The 15,431-nt window shown below is 46.4% G+C and overlaps 1 pseudogene; it reads left to right on the forward strand.

Moving 5' to 3' along the window:
• Positions 1-3,850: 3,850 nt before the first annotated feature.
• Positions 3,851-6,962, forward strand: LOC120058032 (annotated as a pseudogene).
• The last annotated feature ends 8,469 nt before the right edge of the window (positions 6,963-15,431 follow it).

Raw genomic sequence — 15,431 nt, forward strand, 5'->3', positions numbered from 1 at the left:
ACACTGCTCTTGCTAGTATCACTACTCTTTATTAAGCTTTACGTATCGGCCTCAAGGCCTTTGTCAGAGCTTTTGTGTGTGTTCACAACCTGTACCCCTATGTAGACACTACTTTACCCACATACGTTCAATGTATCAAATGGGGTTGGAGTCGATGGAAAATAAGCAAGTGTTACCAAATATAAAAATGTGCATTTCATTTATTTAACCAGGTAGGCCAGTTGAGAACAAGTTCTCATTTAAAACTGCGACCTGGCCAAGATAAAGCAAAGCAGTGCAACAAAACTGTCACGACTTCCGACGAAGTCGGTCTCTCTCCTTGTTTGGGCAGCGTTCGGCGGTCGACGTCACCGGTCTTCTAGCCATCGCCGCTCACCCTTTCATTTTCCATTTGTTTTGTCTTGTTTCCCCGCACACCTGGTTCACATTCCCTCATCAGAATAAATGTATATTACCCTCTGCTTCCCCCATGTCTGTGTGTGGAATTGTTCTTTGTGTAGGGTGTTACGCTACAGGCTGGCTTGCGCTAGATTTGTTTCAAACCTAGGTTTGTTTGGTTCATTCCTGTTACCGTGGTTGTGCTTTGTGCTGCCTCGCTTGTGCCTTTGGGCCAGGGTGTATATTAATGTTCTCCTGTTATCACCCATCTCTGCTCTCCTGCGCATGACTTCCCGGCAATCAGTCACTCACCCCGTTACAGAATTCCACACCTATCAAAGAAGTCAGCAGGAGCGGGTGCCCCCGTTGTGGGGGTAAGTGACTGGTTGCTGGGAAGTCAGGCGCAGGAGAGCAGAGATGGGTGATAACAGGAGAACTTTAATATACACCCTGGCCCAAAGGTGATGCTTCACCATCTCGGCGCTGTCATGGACCGCGTCGTCCTGACTATGGACCGCTGGGAGAGACAGGGAGTCCCTCCAGCGCCCCCACCAGCACAACAGGGGTCTCCACTACTCGCCTCCCCTGCACCCGGTCCCAGTTGGATTCGTCTCTGTATCTGAGGACCGTCCACTCGGCTCTTTTAGGACGTGAGAGGGTGTCCGCCCCCGTCTCGTGCCTCTCGGGGAAAGCCCTGGAGTGGGCAAACGCCGTGTGGGTAGAAGGAGATGCGGCGCTGGACCACTTCGAGGTGTTTGCCCGCCGCATCCTGGCAGTCTTCGACCACCCGCCCGAGTGTAGAATGGCGGATGAACGTCTCTTCCACCTGAGGCAGGGGACGAGGAGCGCCCAGGAGTTCGCCCTGGACTTCCGGACCCTGGCCGCCGGAGCGGGATGGAACGACAGGGCCCTGATCGACCAATACTTGGGTCAAACGTTTCGGGGAGTCTTCCACAAGCTTCCCACAATAAGTTAGGTGAATTTTGGCCCATTCCTCCTGACAGAGCTGGTGTAACTGAATCAGGTTTGTAGGACTCCTTGCTCGCACACACTTTTTCAGTTCAGCCCACACATTTTCTATAGGATTGAGGTCAGTACTGTGTAGTGGCCACTCCAATACATTGACTTTGTTGTCCTTAAGCCATTTTGCCACAACTTTGGAAGTATGCTTGGGGTCAATGTCCATTTGGAAGACCCATTTGCGACCAAGCTTTAACTTCCTGACTGATGTCTTGAGATGTTGCTTCATTATATCCACATAATTTTCATCCCTCATGAAGTCATCTATTTTGTGAAGTGCACCAGTCCCTCCTGCAGCAAAGCAACCCCACAACATGATGCTGCCACCCCCATGCTTCACGGTAGGGATGGTGTTCTTCGGCTTGCAAGCCTCCCCCTTTTTCCTCCAAGCATAACGATGGTCATTATGGCCAAACAGTTCAACTTTTGTTTCATCAGACCAGATGACATTTTTCCAAAAAGTACGATCTTTGTCCCCATGTGCAGTTGCAAACCGTAGTCTGGCTTTTTTATGGCGGTTTTGGAGCAGTGGCTTTTTCCTTGCTGATCGGACTTTCAGGTTATGTCGATTTGGGCTCGTTTTACTCTGGATGTAGATACTTTTGTACCTGTTTCCTCCAGGATCTTCACAAGGTTCTTTACTGTAGTTTTGGGATTGATTTGCACTTTTCGCACCAAAGTACGTTCATCTCCAGGAGACAGAACACCTCTCCTTCCTGAGCGGTATGATGGCTGCGTGGTCTCATGGTGTTTATACTTGCAGACTATTGTTTGGACAGATGAACATGGTACCTTCAGGTGTTTGGAAATTGCTCCCAAGGATGAGCCAGACTTTTTATGAGGTCTTGGCTGATTTCTTTTGATTTTCCCATGATGTCAAGCAAAGAGGCACTGAGTTTGACTTCCGTCAACGGGCTTTTGTACTGGAGGAGAGAAGGGCATGTTTCATAGTTCTCAACCAATGTCTGTTCATTTGGCCGTGGCCATTGAGTGAGCATAAGTATACTTATGAAAACAATTCTCTCATCCCTTACCTGCCTGCCATTCCAGCATCACTACTCTGGATGGTTCTGACTTAGAATATGTGGACAACTACAAATACCTAGGTTTCTGGTTAGACTGTAAACTCTCCTTCCAGACTCACATTAAGCATCTCCAATCCAAAATTAAATCCAGAATTGGCTTCCTATTTCGCAACAAAGCATCCTTCACTCATGTTGCCAAACATACCCTCGTAAAACTGACCATCCTACTGATCCTCGACTTCGGCGATGTCATTTACAAAATAGCCTCCAACACTCTACTCAACAAATTGGATGCAGTCTATCACAGTGCCATCTGTTTTGTCACCAAAGCCCCATATACTACCCAACACTGTGACCTGTCCGCTCTCGTTGGCTGGCCCTCGCTTCATACTCGTCGCCAAACCCACTGGCTCCAGGTCATCTACAAGTCTCTGCTAGGTAAAGCCCCGCCTTATCTCAGCTCACTGGTCACCATAGCAGCATGCTCTCCAGCAGGTATATCTCACTGGTCACCCCCAAAGCCAATTCTTCTTTTGGCCGCCTTTCCTTCCAGTTCTCTGCTGCCAATAACTGGAACGAACTGCAAAAGTAACTGAAGCGAAAGACTCATATCTCCCTCACTAGCTTTAAGCACCAGCTGTCAGAGCAGCTCACAGATCACTGCACCTGTACATAGCCCATCTGTAAATAGCCGATCCAACTACCTCATCCCCATACTGCATTTATTTATTTATCTTGCTCCTTTGAACCCCAGTATCTCTACTTGCACATTCATCTTCTGCACATCTACCATTCCAGTATTCAATTGCTATATTGTAATTACTTCGCTACCATGGCCTATTTAAATCAAATCAAATCAAATTTTATTTGTCACATACACATGGTTAGCAGATGTTAATGCGAGTGTAGCGAAATGCTTGTGCTTCTAGTTCCGACAATGCAGTAATAACCAACGAGTAATCTAACCTAACAGTTCCACAACTACTACCTTATACAAACAAGTGTAAAGGGATAAAGAATATGTACATAAAGATATATGAATGAGTGATGGTACAGAATGGCATAGGCAAGATGCAGTAGATGGTATAGAGTACAGTATATAGATATGAGATGAGTAATGTAGGTTATATAAACATAAAGTGGCATAGTTTAAAGTGGCTAGTGATACATGTATTACATAAAGATGGCAAGATGCAGTAGATGATATAGAGTACAGTATATACATATACATATGAGATGAGTAATGTAGGGTATGTAAACATTATATTAAGTGGCTTTAAAGTGGCTAGTGATACATTTTTCCATCAATTTCCATCAATTCCCATTATTAAAGTGGCTGGAGTTGAGTCAGTATGTTGGCAGCGGCCACTAAATGTTAGTGGTGGCTGTTTAACAGTCTGATGGCCTATTTATTCCCACTGGTAACCATGTGTCATGACATTGCATTGTTGGGTGAGGTTCATGAACCCCATAAATACCTTTCCCCCTTTTGTCTCCACTCTACAGAAGGGTCTCTTGGAAAGCCCTGTGCTACCACAGAGAACGTATGGTAACATCAAAAGGTTGTGGAATGGAACAATATTTCCCTTTCTCAACCAGTTGAAAGTGTCCATGGGTAATTAAAGAATATGATGTCAGATCAGTTGTTGTCTGGGACATTATATGGGAATAAATAGCAAATTCCTCTCAAAAGTTTTTTTCAAACAATTGTTTAAACAATTGTTTAATTCATAAATTAATGCTTTTTATTTTCAGGCCACCTTCTACGAGGAGAGGAACTTCTAGGGCCGCTCTAATGAGTGCAGCTCCGACTGCCCTGACATATCTTCCTACATGAGCAGCTGCCAATCGTGCAGGGTTCAGAGCGGCTGCTTCGTGTTGTACGAGGGCCCCAACTTCATGGGAAACTCGTACTTCATGAGGGGAGAGTACTGACTACCAGAGTATGATGGGAATTACCGATGGTGTCAGGTCCTGACGCATGATCCCAATGGTAGGATGAAAATACAGTTGAAGTCGGAAGTTTACATACACCTTAGCCAAATACATTTAAACTCAGTTTTTCACAATTCCTGACATTTAATCCTAGTAAAAATTCCCTGTCTTAGGTCAGTTAGGATCACCACAATATTTTAAGTATGTGAAACGTCCGAATAATAGTACAAAGAATGGTTTATTTCAGCTTTTATTTCATCACATTCCCAGTGGGTCAGAAGTTTACATACACTCAATTAGTATTTGGTAGCAATGCATTTAAATTGTTTAACTTGGGTAAAACGTTTCAGGTAGCCTTCCACAAGCTTCCCACAATAAGATGGGTGAATTTTGGCCCATTCCTCCTGACAGAGCTGGTGTAACTGAATCAGGTTTGTAGGCCTCCTTGCTCGCACATGCTTTTTCAGCTCTGCCCACACATTTTCTATGGGATTGAGGTCAGGGCTTTGTGATGGCCACTCCGATACCTTGACTTTGTTATCCTTAAGCCATTTTGCCACAACTTTGGAAGTATGCTTGGGGTCAATGTCCATTTGGAAGACCCATTTGCGACCAAGCTTTAACTTCCTGACTGATGTCTTGAGATGTTGCTTCAATATATCCACATAAATTTCCTTTCACATGAAGCCATCTATTTTGTGAAGTGCACCAGTCCCTCCTGCAGCAATGCACCCCCACAACATGATGCTGCCACCCCTGTGCTTCACGGTTGGGATGGTGTTCATCGGCTTGCAAGCCTGCCCCTTTTTCCTCCAAACTTAACGATGGTCATTATGGGCAAACAGTTCTATTTTTGTTTCATCAGACAAGAGGACATTTCTCCAAAAAGTGCGATCTTTGTCCCCATGTGCAGTTGCAAACCGAAGTCTTGCATTTTTATAGCGGTTTTGGAGCAGTGACCTCTTCCTTGCTGAGCAGCCTTTCAGGTTATGTCGATATAGGTTATGTCGATATAGGTTATGTCGACGACTCGTTTTACTGTGGATATAGATACTTTTGTACTTGTTTCCTTCAGCATCTTCACAAGGTCCTTTGCTGTTGTTCTGGGATTGATTTGCACTTTTCTCACCAAAGTACGTTCATCTCGGCCTCCCGGGTGGCGCAGTGGTCTAGGGCACTGCATCGCAGTGCTAGCTGCGCCACCAGAGTCTCTGGGTTCGCGCCCAGGCTCTGTCGCAGCCGGCTGCGACCGGGAGGTCCGTGGGGCGACGCACAATTGGCATAGCGTCGTCGTCCGGGTTAGGGAGGGTTTGGCCGGTAGGGATATCCTTGTCTCATCGCGCTCCAGCGACTCCTGTGGCGGGCCGGGCGCAGTGCGCGCTAACCAAGGGGGCCAGGTACACGGTGTTTCCTCCGACACATTGGTGCGGCTGGCTTCCGGGTTGGAGGCGCGCTGTGTTAAGAAGCAGTGCGGCTTGGTTGGGTTGTGCTTCGGAGGACGCATGGCTTTCGACCTTCGTCTCTCCCGAGCCCGTACGGGAGTTGTAGCGATGAGACAAGATAGTAATTACTAGCGATTGGATACCACGAAAATTGGGGAGAAAATGGGATAAAATAAAAAAAAAAAAAAAAAAAAAAGTACGTTAATCTCCTTCCTGAGCAATTTGACGGCTGCGTGGTCCCATGGTGTTTATACTTGCGTACTATTGTTTGTACAGATGAACGTGGTACCTTCAGGTGTTTGGAAATTGCTCCCAATGATGAACCAGACTTGTGGAGGTCTACAATTTTTTTCTGAGGTCTTGGCTGATTTCTTTTGATTTTCCCATGATGTCAAGCAAAGAGGCACTGAGTTTGAAGGTAGGCCTTGTAATACATCCACAATTACACCTTCAATTGACTCAAATGATGTCAATTAGCCTATCAGAAGCTTCTAAAGCCATGACATAATTTTCTGGAATTTTCCAAGCTGTTTAAAGGCACAGTCAACTTAGTGTATGTAAACTTCTGACCCACTGGAATTGTGATACAGTGAATGATAAGTGAAATAATCTGTCTGTAAACAAAATTACTTGTGTCATGCACAAACTAGATGTCCTAACCGACTTGCCAAAACTATAGTTTGTTATCAAGAAATTTGTGGAGTGTTTGAAAAACGAGTTTAATTGACTCCAACCTAAGTGTATGTAAACTTCCGACTTCAACTGTATGTCATATTAAAATAGACGTATCTTGTCATTGAAAATAAAACTCATATTACAAAGGATTTATATATAATTTCTCTGATCAATAAAACCTGATATTTTCCGCTAACAGCACAGAGGAAACTTCAGGATGAGGATCTACGAGAGGGAGAACTTTGGAGGTCAGATGCACGAGATGATGGAATACTGTGACTCCATACAGGAGCGTTACCGCATGTTCGACTGCCAGTCCTGCAACGTGATGGACGGCCACTGGCTGATGTACGAGCAGCCCCACTATAGAGGCAGGCAGATGTACATGAGGCCTGGAGAGCACAGGAGCTTCAGAGTTATGGGCATGGGAATGGGAAGCATGAGCTTCATGAGCATGAGGCGTATCATGGACAGCATGTCTATGTAATTTCCTCAAATGGTGAATGAAAATTGTTGATTAAATTCATTTTAAAATGTTAACAATACTCGTCTGTTTTTCTCTTTCTTTTACTCAGGGCAATTCAGCTTTAAGCATTTCACTATTTCACTCCCTACATTTTACATTTAAATGGTTTTGTATAGATATGATTGTGTACAATAGATGCATGCTGGATGGGAAGTGATATCCAATGATATCTCAGATCTTTAATTTATAATAGATTACTCGATCCTGCAATGTTATTTTGCAATGCACAATTAAATATTTACAAAGTAAGATAAGAGTCATCTAAAACAATATTTATATGGTGAAATGAAGGCTAGCACAAATTAATTTGCATTTGTTTACAAATCTTACATTTTCACAACTCATTTACTTGATTGCACAATCGGAGAGCCCAGCCAACAGCAAGTAGCAGGTATCCAGACGGGAGATGACAAGTACCATGTCGTGACTTGACTTTAACATTATCTGAAGACTGTTATTTATCTAATTGACTACCTGGTTATTTGTTACCTGATTAAATTAATCATGTAACAATTACGTCATTAGGATCTGTGGCACTAAGAGAGTGGTTCTTTAAAGAGTAACCATCTAACCTATCACATCTATAAACAGTAAACTTATTAACATAACCTTGTATCATATCACCATTCTGAACAGTCGTAACCTCCTTGTGTCATATCTGCTCCTGCTACGCCCTCTGGTTTTCATCCCGTGTCTTCTTGACCTGCAGTTACTCCCCCTGTACACTCTCTTCCTCTCTCTCTCTGTGTGATTGTGTGGTTGGAGACAGGTGTGCTGGAGTCAGAGCAGATCCCTACCAGCTGCAAATTGACGCTTAAAGTTAGTGAGGGAGATATAAGTCTCCATCTTCAGTGATTTTTGCAATTCGCTCCAGTCACAGGCAGCAGAGAACTGGAAGGAAAGGCGGTCAAATTAGGTGTTGGCTTTTGGGATGATCAGTGAGATATACCTGCTGGAGCGCGTGCTACGGGTGGGTGTTGTTATCGTGACCAGTGAACTGAGATAAGGCGGAGCTTTACCTAACATGGACTTATAGATGACCTGGAGCCAGTGGGTCTGGCGACGAATATGTAGCGAGGGCCAGCTGACTAGAGCATACAGGTCGCAGTGGTGGGTGGTATAAGGTGTTTTAGTAACAAAACGGATGGCACTATGATAAACTGCATCTAGTTTGCTGAGTAGAGTATTGGAAGCTTTTTTGTAGATGACATCGCCAAAGTCGAGGATCGGTAGGATAGTCAGTTTTACTAGGGTAAGTTTGGCGGCGTGAGTGAAGGAGGCTTTGTTGCGAAATAGAAAGCCGATTCTTGATTTGATTTTGGATTGGAGATGTTTAATATGAGTCTGGAAGGAGAGTTTACAGTCTAGCCAGACACCTATGTATTTATAGATGTCCACATATTCTAGGTCGGAACCGTCCAGGGTGGTGATGCTAGTCGGGCGGGCGGGTGCAGGCAGCGAACAGTTGAAAAGCATGCATTTGGTTTTACTAGCGTTTAAGAGCAGTTGGAGGCCACGGAAGGAGTGTTGTATGGCATTGAAGCTCGTTTGGAGGTTAGATAGCACAGTGTCCAAGGAAGGGCCAGAAGTATACAGAATGGTGTCGTCTGCGTAGAGGTGGATCAGGGAATCGCCCGCAGCAAGAGCAACATCATTGATATATACAGAGAAAAGAGTCGGCCCGAGAATTGAACCCTGTGGTTCCCCCATAGAGACTGCCAGAGGACCAGACAACATGTCCTCCGATTTGACACACTGAACTCTGTCTGCAAAGTAGGTGGTGAACCAGGCGAGGCATTCATTTGAGAAACCAAAGCTGTTGAGTCTGCCGATAAGAATACGGTGATTGACAGAGTCAAAAGCCTTGGCCAGGTCGATGAAGACGGCTGCACAGTTACTGTCTTCTATCGATGGCGGTTATGATATCATTTAGTACCTTGAGCGTGGCTGAGGTGCACCCGTGACCGGCTCGGAAACCGGATTGCACAGCGGAGAAGGTACGGTGGGATTCGAGATGGTCAGTGATCTGTTTATTAACTTGGCTTTCGAAGACCTTAGATAGGCAGGTGTCACGTTCTGACCATAGTTCTTTTGTGTTTTCTTTGTTTTAGTGTTGGTCAGGACGTGAGCTGGGTGGGCATTCTATGTTGTGTGTCTATTTTGTCCGTTTCTATGTATGGCCTGATATGGTTCTCAATCAGAGGCAGGTGTTAGTCATTGTCTCTGATTGGGAACCATATTTAGGTAGCTTGTTTTGTGTTGGGTTTTGTGGGTGGCTGTCTTTGTGTTCTCTGCACCAGATAGGACTGTTTCGGTTTTGCCACGTTTGTTATTTTGTATTGTATAGTGTTAACGTTTATCGTCTTTTATTAAACATGTTTAACACGAACTACGCTGCGTCTTGGTCAGACGAAGAGGAGGAAGGCTGCCGTACAGAACCACCCACCAAAACCGGACCAAGCAGCGTGGTAAGGGACAGCAGCAGCAGCGGCCTAGTACACAGGACTCCTGGACATGGGAGGAAATTCTGGACGGTAAGGGACCCTGGGCTAAAGCTGGAGAATATCGCCGCTCTCATGAAGAGCTGGAGGCAGCTAAAGCCGAGAGACGGTGGTATGAGGAGGCAACACGGAAGCGTGGCTGGAAGCCAGAGAGGCACCCCCAATGCCAACTTCCCGTGTTTACCGTGGCGAGCGAGAGTACGGGCAGACACCGTGTTATGCGGAAGAGCGCACGGTGTCTCCTGTACGTGTGCATAGCCCGGTGCGGTACATCCCAGCTCCTCGTATCGGCCGGGCTAGAGTGAGCATCGAGCCAGGTGCCATGAAGCCGGCTCAACGCATCTGGTCTCCAGTGCGTCTCCTCGGGCCGGTGTACATGGCACCAGCCTTACGCACGGTGTCCCCGGTTCGCCAGCACAGCCCAGTGCGGGTTATTCCATCTCCCCGCACTGGCCTGGCTACGGGGAGCATTCAACCAGGTAAGGTTGGGCAGGCTTGGTGCTCAAGAGCTCCAGTACGCCTTCACGGTCCGGTATATCCGGGGCCACCTCCTCGCACCAGCCCAGTACCACCAGTGCCAACACCACGCACCAGGCTTCCTGTGTGTCTTCAGAGCCCTCTTCCTCCTCCACGCACTCGCCCTGAGGTGCGTGTCTCCAGCCCGGTACCACCAGTTCCGGCACCACGCACCAAGCCTCCTGTGCGTCTCCAGAGCCTTGTACGCCCTGTTGCTGCTCCCCGCACTAGCCTTGAGGTGCGTGTCCTTAGCCCGGTACCACCAGTTCCGGCACCACGCCTACTGTGCGCCTCAGCAGGTCAGAGTCTGCCGTCTGCCCAGCGCCGCCTGAGCCACCCGTCTGCCAAGCGCCGTCTGAGCCGCCCGTCTGCCCAGCGCCGTCTGAGCCGCCCGTCTGTCCTGAGCCGCCAGAGCCGCCCGTCTGTCCTGAGCCGCCAGAGCCGTCCGCCAGTCAGGAGCCGCCAGAGCCGCCCGCCAGTCAGGAGCCGCCCGCCAGTCAGGAGCCGCCAGATCCGCCCGCCAGTCAGGAGCCGCATGAGCCGCCTTCCAGTCCTGAGCTGGCCTCTCGGTCCTGAGCTGGCCTCTCGGTCCTGAGCTGGCCTCTCGGTCCTGAGCTGCCCCTCGGTCCTGAGCTACCCCTCGGTCATGAGCTACCCCTCGGTCATGAGCTACCCCTCAGTCATGAGCTGCCCTTCAGTCCGGAGCTGTCCCTCAGTCCGGAGCTGTCCCTCAGTCCGGAGGAGTTTCCTCAGTTATGAGGTGCCCCTCAGTCCAGAGGCGCTCCTCAGTCCAGTGGGGCCCTTTGTTAGGGTTCCTAGGCCAAGGTCGGCGGCGAGGGTCGCCACTCAAAGGACGCTAAGGAGGTGGACAAAGACAATGGTGGAGTGGGGTACACGTCCAGTGATTTCTGGAGTGATCCATGTCTGTCAGGGCCAAAAGGTCAAGGGACTGAAGAGCAGCATAGGCTGAAATGAACTCGGCGTTCTTGACCGCAGATCGGCAGTTCCAAACATTTCCTGAGACCCGGATTCCACATGGGTTGTGCATGCAGAGTACACAAAATTAGAAGGGTTGCAGCCAAGGGGTGGGGACCGTCTGTAAAGCCTACAGGGAGAGGAACAGGTATAGAAAACACACTCAGAGTTGCCAAAGCTACAAAAGAGCAAAATTAGATCATCAGAAAATAAGTAGATACTCAAATGAGAGAGTGGTGTGGAGCCTTCCTCGATGAACTCTGCAGAACAACTTGGTAGAACTGTCTTTGTTTCAGCGACGGTCTTAGTTTCGCAGACAAGACTGCTACTGGCATGACCGCCGCTTACAGCTGCTGCTGAGGAACCAGGGGAGACTGAAGTACTAACACTAATTGTTAATTGCCTAGCAGAGATAAAGTGCACACCTCCCTGTACTAATTGCTGATTGCCAATGAGAGGAAAAAAACACTCACTCTCCAATACAGCCACTGATTATGAAATCAACAACAGTCCCAAGTTGCCCTTTCCCTTAATCCTGGTTGATGCGTCAACAATCATCTGCAAGTTATGAGCAGTCAGCAGTTCACACATCAAGTAGGCTACATGGAGCCTGGGAAGCTGGATATATACACTCAGAAAAGAGGTGAAACCACTCCCCCTCCAATACAGTCACTGATTACCAAAACAAATCACAAATTGCCCTGCCCCTTGATCCAGGTTGATGTGTCAAAAATAATTTGGAAGTTATGAGCAGTCAGCAGTTCATACACCAAGTAGGCTACTGGGAAGACATGCAGTATTCAAACAGAAAGTACTAGTGACTCACTCATTATGAAAGTGGTCCGATGAAGCGGACGCTAAGCTACAAGATTGCTTTGCTAGCACAGACTTGAATATTGTTCAGGGATTTATCAGAAGAAGAAAAAAGCCATGGGTTACAGGTAGTTTCCACACCGGTCTAAAGACTAGAGTTACCGCATTTAAGGAACAGGATACGGACATGGACGCATACAAGAAAGCCCGCTACGATCTCCGACAGATCATCAAACAGTCAATATACTGTAGGACTAATATTGAATCCTACTGCACTGGCTCCAACGCTCATCGGATGTCACAGGGTTTGCAAACTATTACGGATTACAAAGGTGTTAGCAGTTGATGTTACTCTTCAATAACACAGACCCCAGAGCAAATCAGGGGGAGAAAAATAGGTTTATTCAAAGAGGACAATTCATGGATGTTATGCTGAGAGGTACTCACACCTGAGAGGTGTTCATTCTCCCCTGTCCTCAGTGATTCTCTCCACAGAACAAAGAGACAGGATGTAGTTTTATAACCCAACCCTAGCCTGTGGTTGACCAATTAGATTTCCTTGCAATAAAACTGGGCCAATGGCCAAATAACAAGCATCCTGTTTCAGGCTCAATGCCTAGACAAATTCCTCCCATGTCTCTGACCCATTGATCATTAATTCCCTATTACAGAAAAAACACTATTTTCATTTATCGTTAATTCCTTCTTGACCGTTAGTCCTCTGCGTTGTGTATTATCTTAAAATATTCTTACAAAGGGAAACCCAGTGACACAAACCTCCCAGACGAGCTGAACGCCTTCTATGCTCACATCGAGGCAAACAACACTGAACAAGGCATGAGAGCCCCTGCTGTCCCGGACGACTGTGTGATCATGCGCAGACCAGCTGGCAATTGTCTTCACTGACATTTTCAACATCTCCTTGTTTCAGTCTGTAATCCCAACATGTTTCAAGCATACCACCATTGTCCATGTTCCTAAGAACTCAACGGTAACCTGCCTAAACGACTATCATCCTGTAGCATTCACACCTGTAACCATAAAATGCATCGAAGGATGGTCATGGCACATCGATACCATCATCCCAGACACCCTGGTCCCAATACAATTTGCATACAACCCCAACAGATCCACAACGACACAATCTCTATTGCACTCCACACTGCTCTCTCCCACCTGGACAAAAGGAATACCTACCGTATGTGAAGATTCTGTTAATTGACAACAGCTCAAAGTTCAACACTACAGTCCCTACCAGATTAATCACCAAGCTCGAGACAATGGGACTGAACAACTCCATCTGCAAATGGATCCTGGACATTCTGACATTCTGAGGGTAAGTAACAACACATCAGCTAAGCTGAGCCTCAACACCGGGGCCCCTCAGTTGTGTGTGCTTAGTGCCTTCCTGTACTCGCTGTTCACCCATGACTGTGTGGCCACACACAACTCCAACACCATCAACAAGTTTGCGGACGACACGATGGTGTTAGGCCTGATCACCGACAACGATGAGACCTGGCAGTGTAGTGCCAGGACAACAATCTTTCCATCAATGTAAGCAAGACAGAGGACCTGATTATGGACTACAGGGAACACAGCGCAGCGAGCACACCCCCATCCACATCGACAGAGCTTTACTGGAGCAGGTTGAGAGTTTCAAGGTCCTCTGTGTCCACATCCCCAAGGACTTAACATGATCCTCTCATACCAGCACAGGTGTGAAGAAGTCACGACAGCACCTCTTACCCCTCAGGTTGAAAATACGTTTTACAGCTGCAACATTGAGAGCATATTGACTGGCTGCATCACCACTTGCTATGGGAACTGCACCGCCATCAATCGCAAGGTGCTACAGAGGGTGGTGCAGACGGGGCCGATCCCCCTTGTCGTCCAGGACCTCTTTACCAGGCGGTGTCAGAGGAAGGCCTGGAAAATTGTCAAAGACCCCAGCCATCCAAGCCATAGACTGTTCAAGGTGCTACCGCACGGCAAACATTACTTAAGCGCCAGGTCTGGGACCGTAAGGCACCTGAACAGCTTCTACCCCAAAGCCATAAGACTGCTGAACAGTTAATCAAATGGCTACCCGGACTATTGCATTGACCCTTTTTGCAATGACTCTCTTGCACTGACTATGCAAACTCACAGGACAATACAAACACACCCTCACACAAATTCCACTCACACTCCAACACACACTTACACACACACCCACTTACACACACACATACACACACACACACACACACACACACACACACACACACACACACACACACACACACACACACACACACACACACACACACACACACACACACACACACACACACACACACATACATACAAAACACACACACACATGCATATTGATGCCACACACACCATTTCACTGTCCACATACGCTGCTGACACTATTTATTACAGTGCCTTCAGAAAGTATTCACACCCTTCCCTTTTTCCTTATTTTATTGTGTTACAGCCTGAATTTTGAATAGAATAAATTGAGATTTTGTGTCACTGATCTACACACAATACCCCATAATGGCAAAGTGGAATTTTGTTTGTAGAAAATTGTTAAATACAAAATGTAAAGCTGGAATATCTTCAGTCAATAAGTATTCAACACCTTTGTTATGGCAAGCCTAAATAAGGAGTATAAATGTGCTTAACAAATCGCATAATAAGTTGGATGGACTCATTCCGTGTTCAATAATAGTGGTTAACATGATTTTGGAATAACTACCCCATCTCTGTACCCCACATGTACAATTATCTGTAAGGTCCCTCAATTTAATAGTGAATTTCAAGCACATTTTCAACCACAAAGACATGAACATTTTCAATCCTTCGCAAAGAAGGACACCGATAGGTAGATGTGTAAAAATAAAAAAGCAGACTCTGAATATCCCTTTGAGCATGGTGAAGTTATTAATTAGGCTGCGGATGGTGTATCAATACACCCAGTCACTACAAAGATACAGGTGTTCTTCATAACTCAGTTGCCGGAGAAGAAGGAAACTGCTCAGGGATTACAGTATTTAATGGTTGTTGTATGAGAAAACTGAGGATGGTTAAACAACATTGCAGTTACTCCACAATACTAACCCAATGACAGAGTGAAAAGAAGAAAGCCTGTACAGAATAAAAATATATGGCAAAGGAATTACATTTTTGTCCTGAATACAAAGCATTATTTTTGGGGCAAATCCAACACAACACATCACTGAGTACCACTCTTAATATTTTCAAGCGTGGTGGTGGCTGCATCATGTTATGGGTATGCTGGTCATCGGCAAGGATTAGGGAGTTTTTTGGGTTAAAAAGAAATGGAATACAGCTGTAAGCACAGGCAAAATCTTAGAGGAAAACCTGGTTCAATCTACTGGGAGACTAATTCACCTTTCAGCAGGACAATAACCTAAGGCACAAGGCCAAATCTACGAATTCACCTTTCAGCAGGACAATAACCTAAAACACATGGCCAAATCTACACTGGAGTTGCTTACCAAGACAACATTGAATGTTCCTGAGTGTTCGAGTTACAGTTTTGAGTTAAATCGACTTGAAACTCTATGGCAAGACTTGAAAATGCCTATCTATCGATGTCACATTGAGCTGA

This window comes from Salvelinus namaycush, chromosome 13 (genome assembly GCF_016432855.1).
Source record: "Salvelinus namaycush isolate Seneca chromosome 13, SaNama_1.0, whole genome shotgun sequence".
In the NCBI taxonomy this organism is placed as follows: domain Eukaryota; kingdom Metazoa; phylum Chordata; class Actinopteri; order Salmoniformes; family Salmonidae; genus Salvelinus; species Salvelinus namaycush.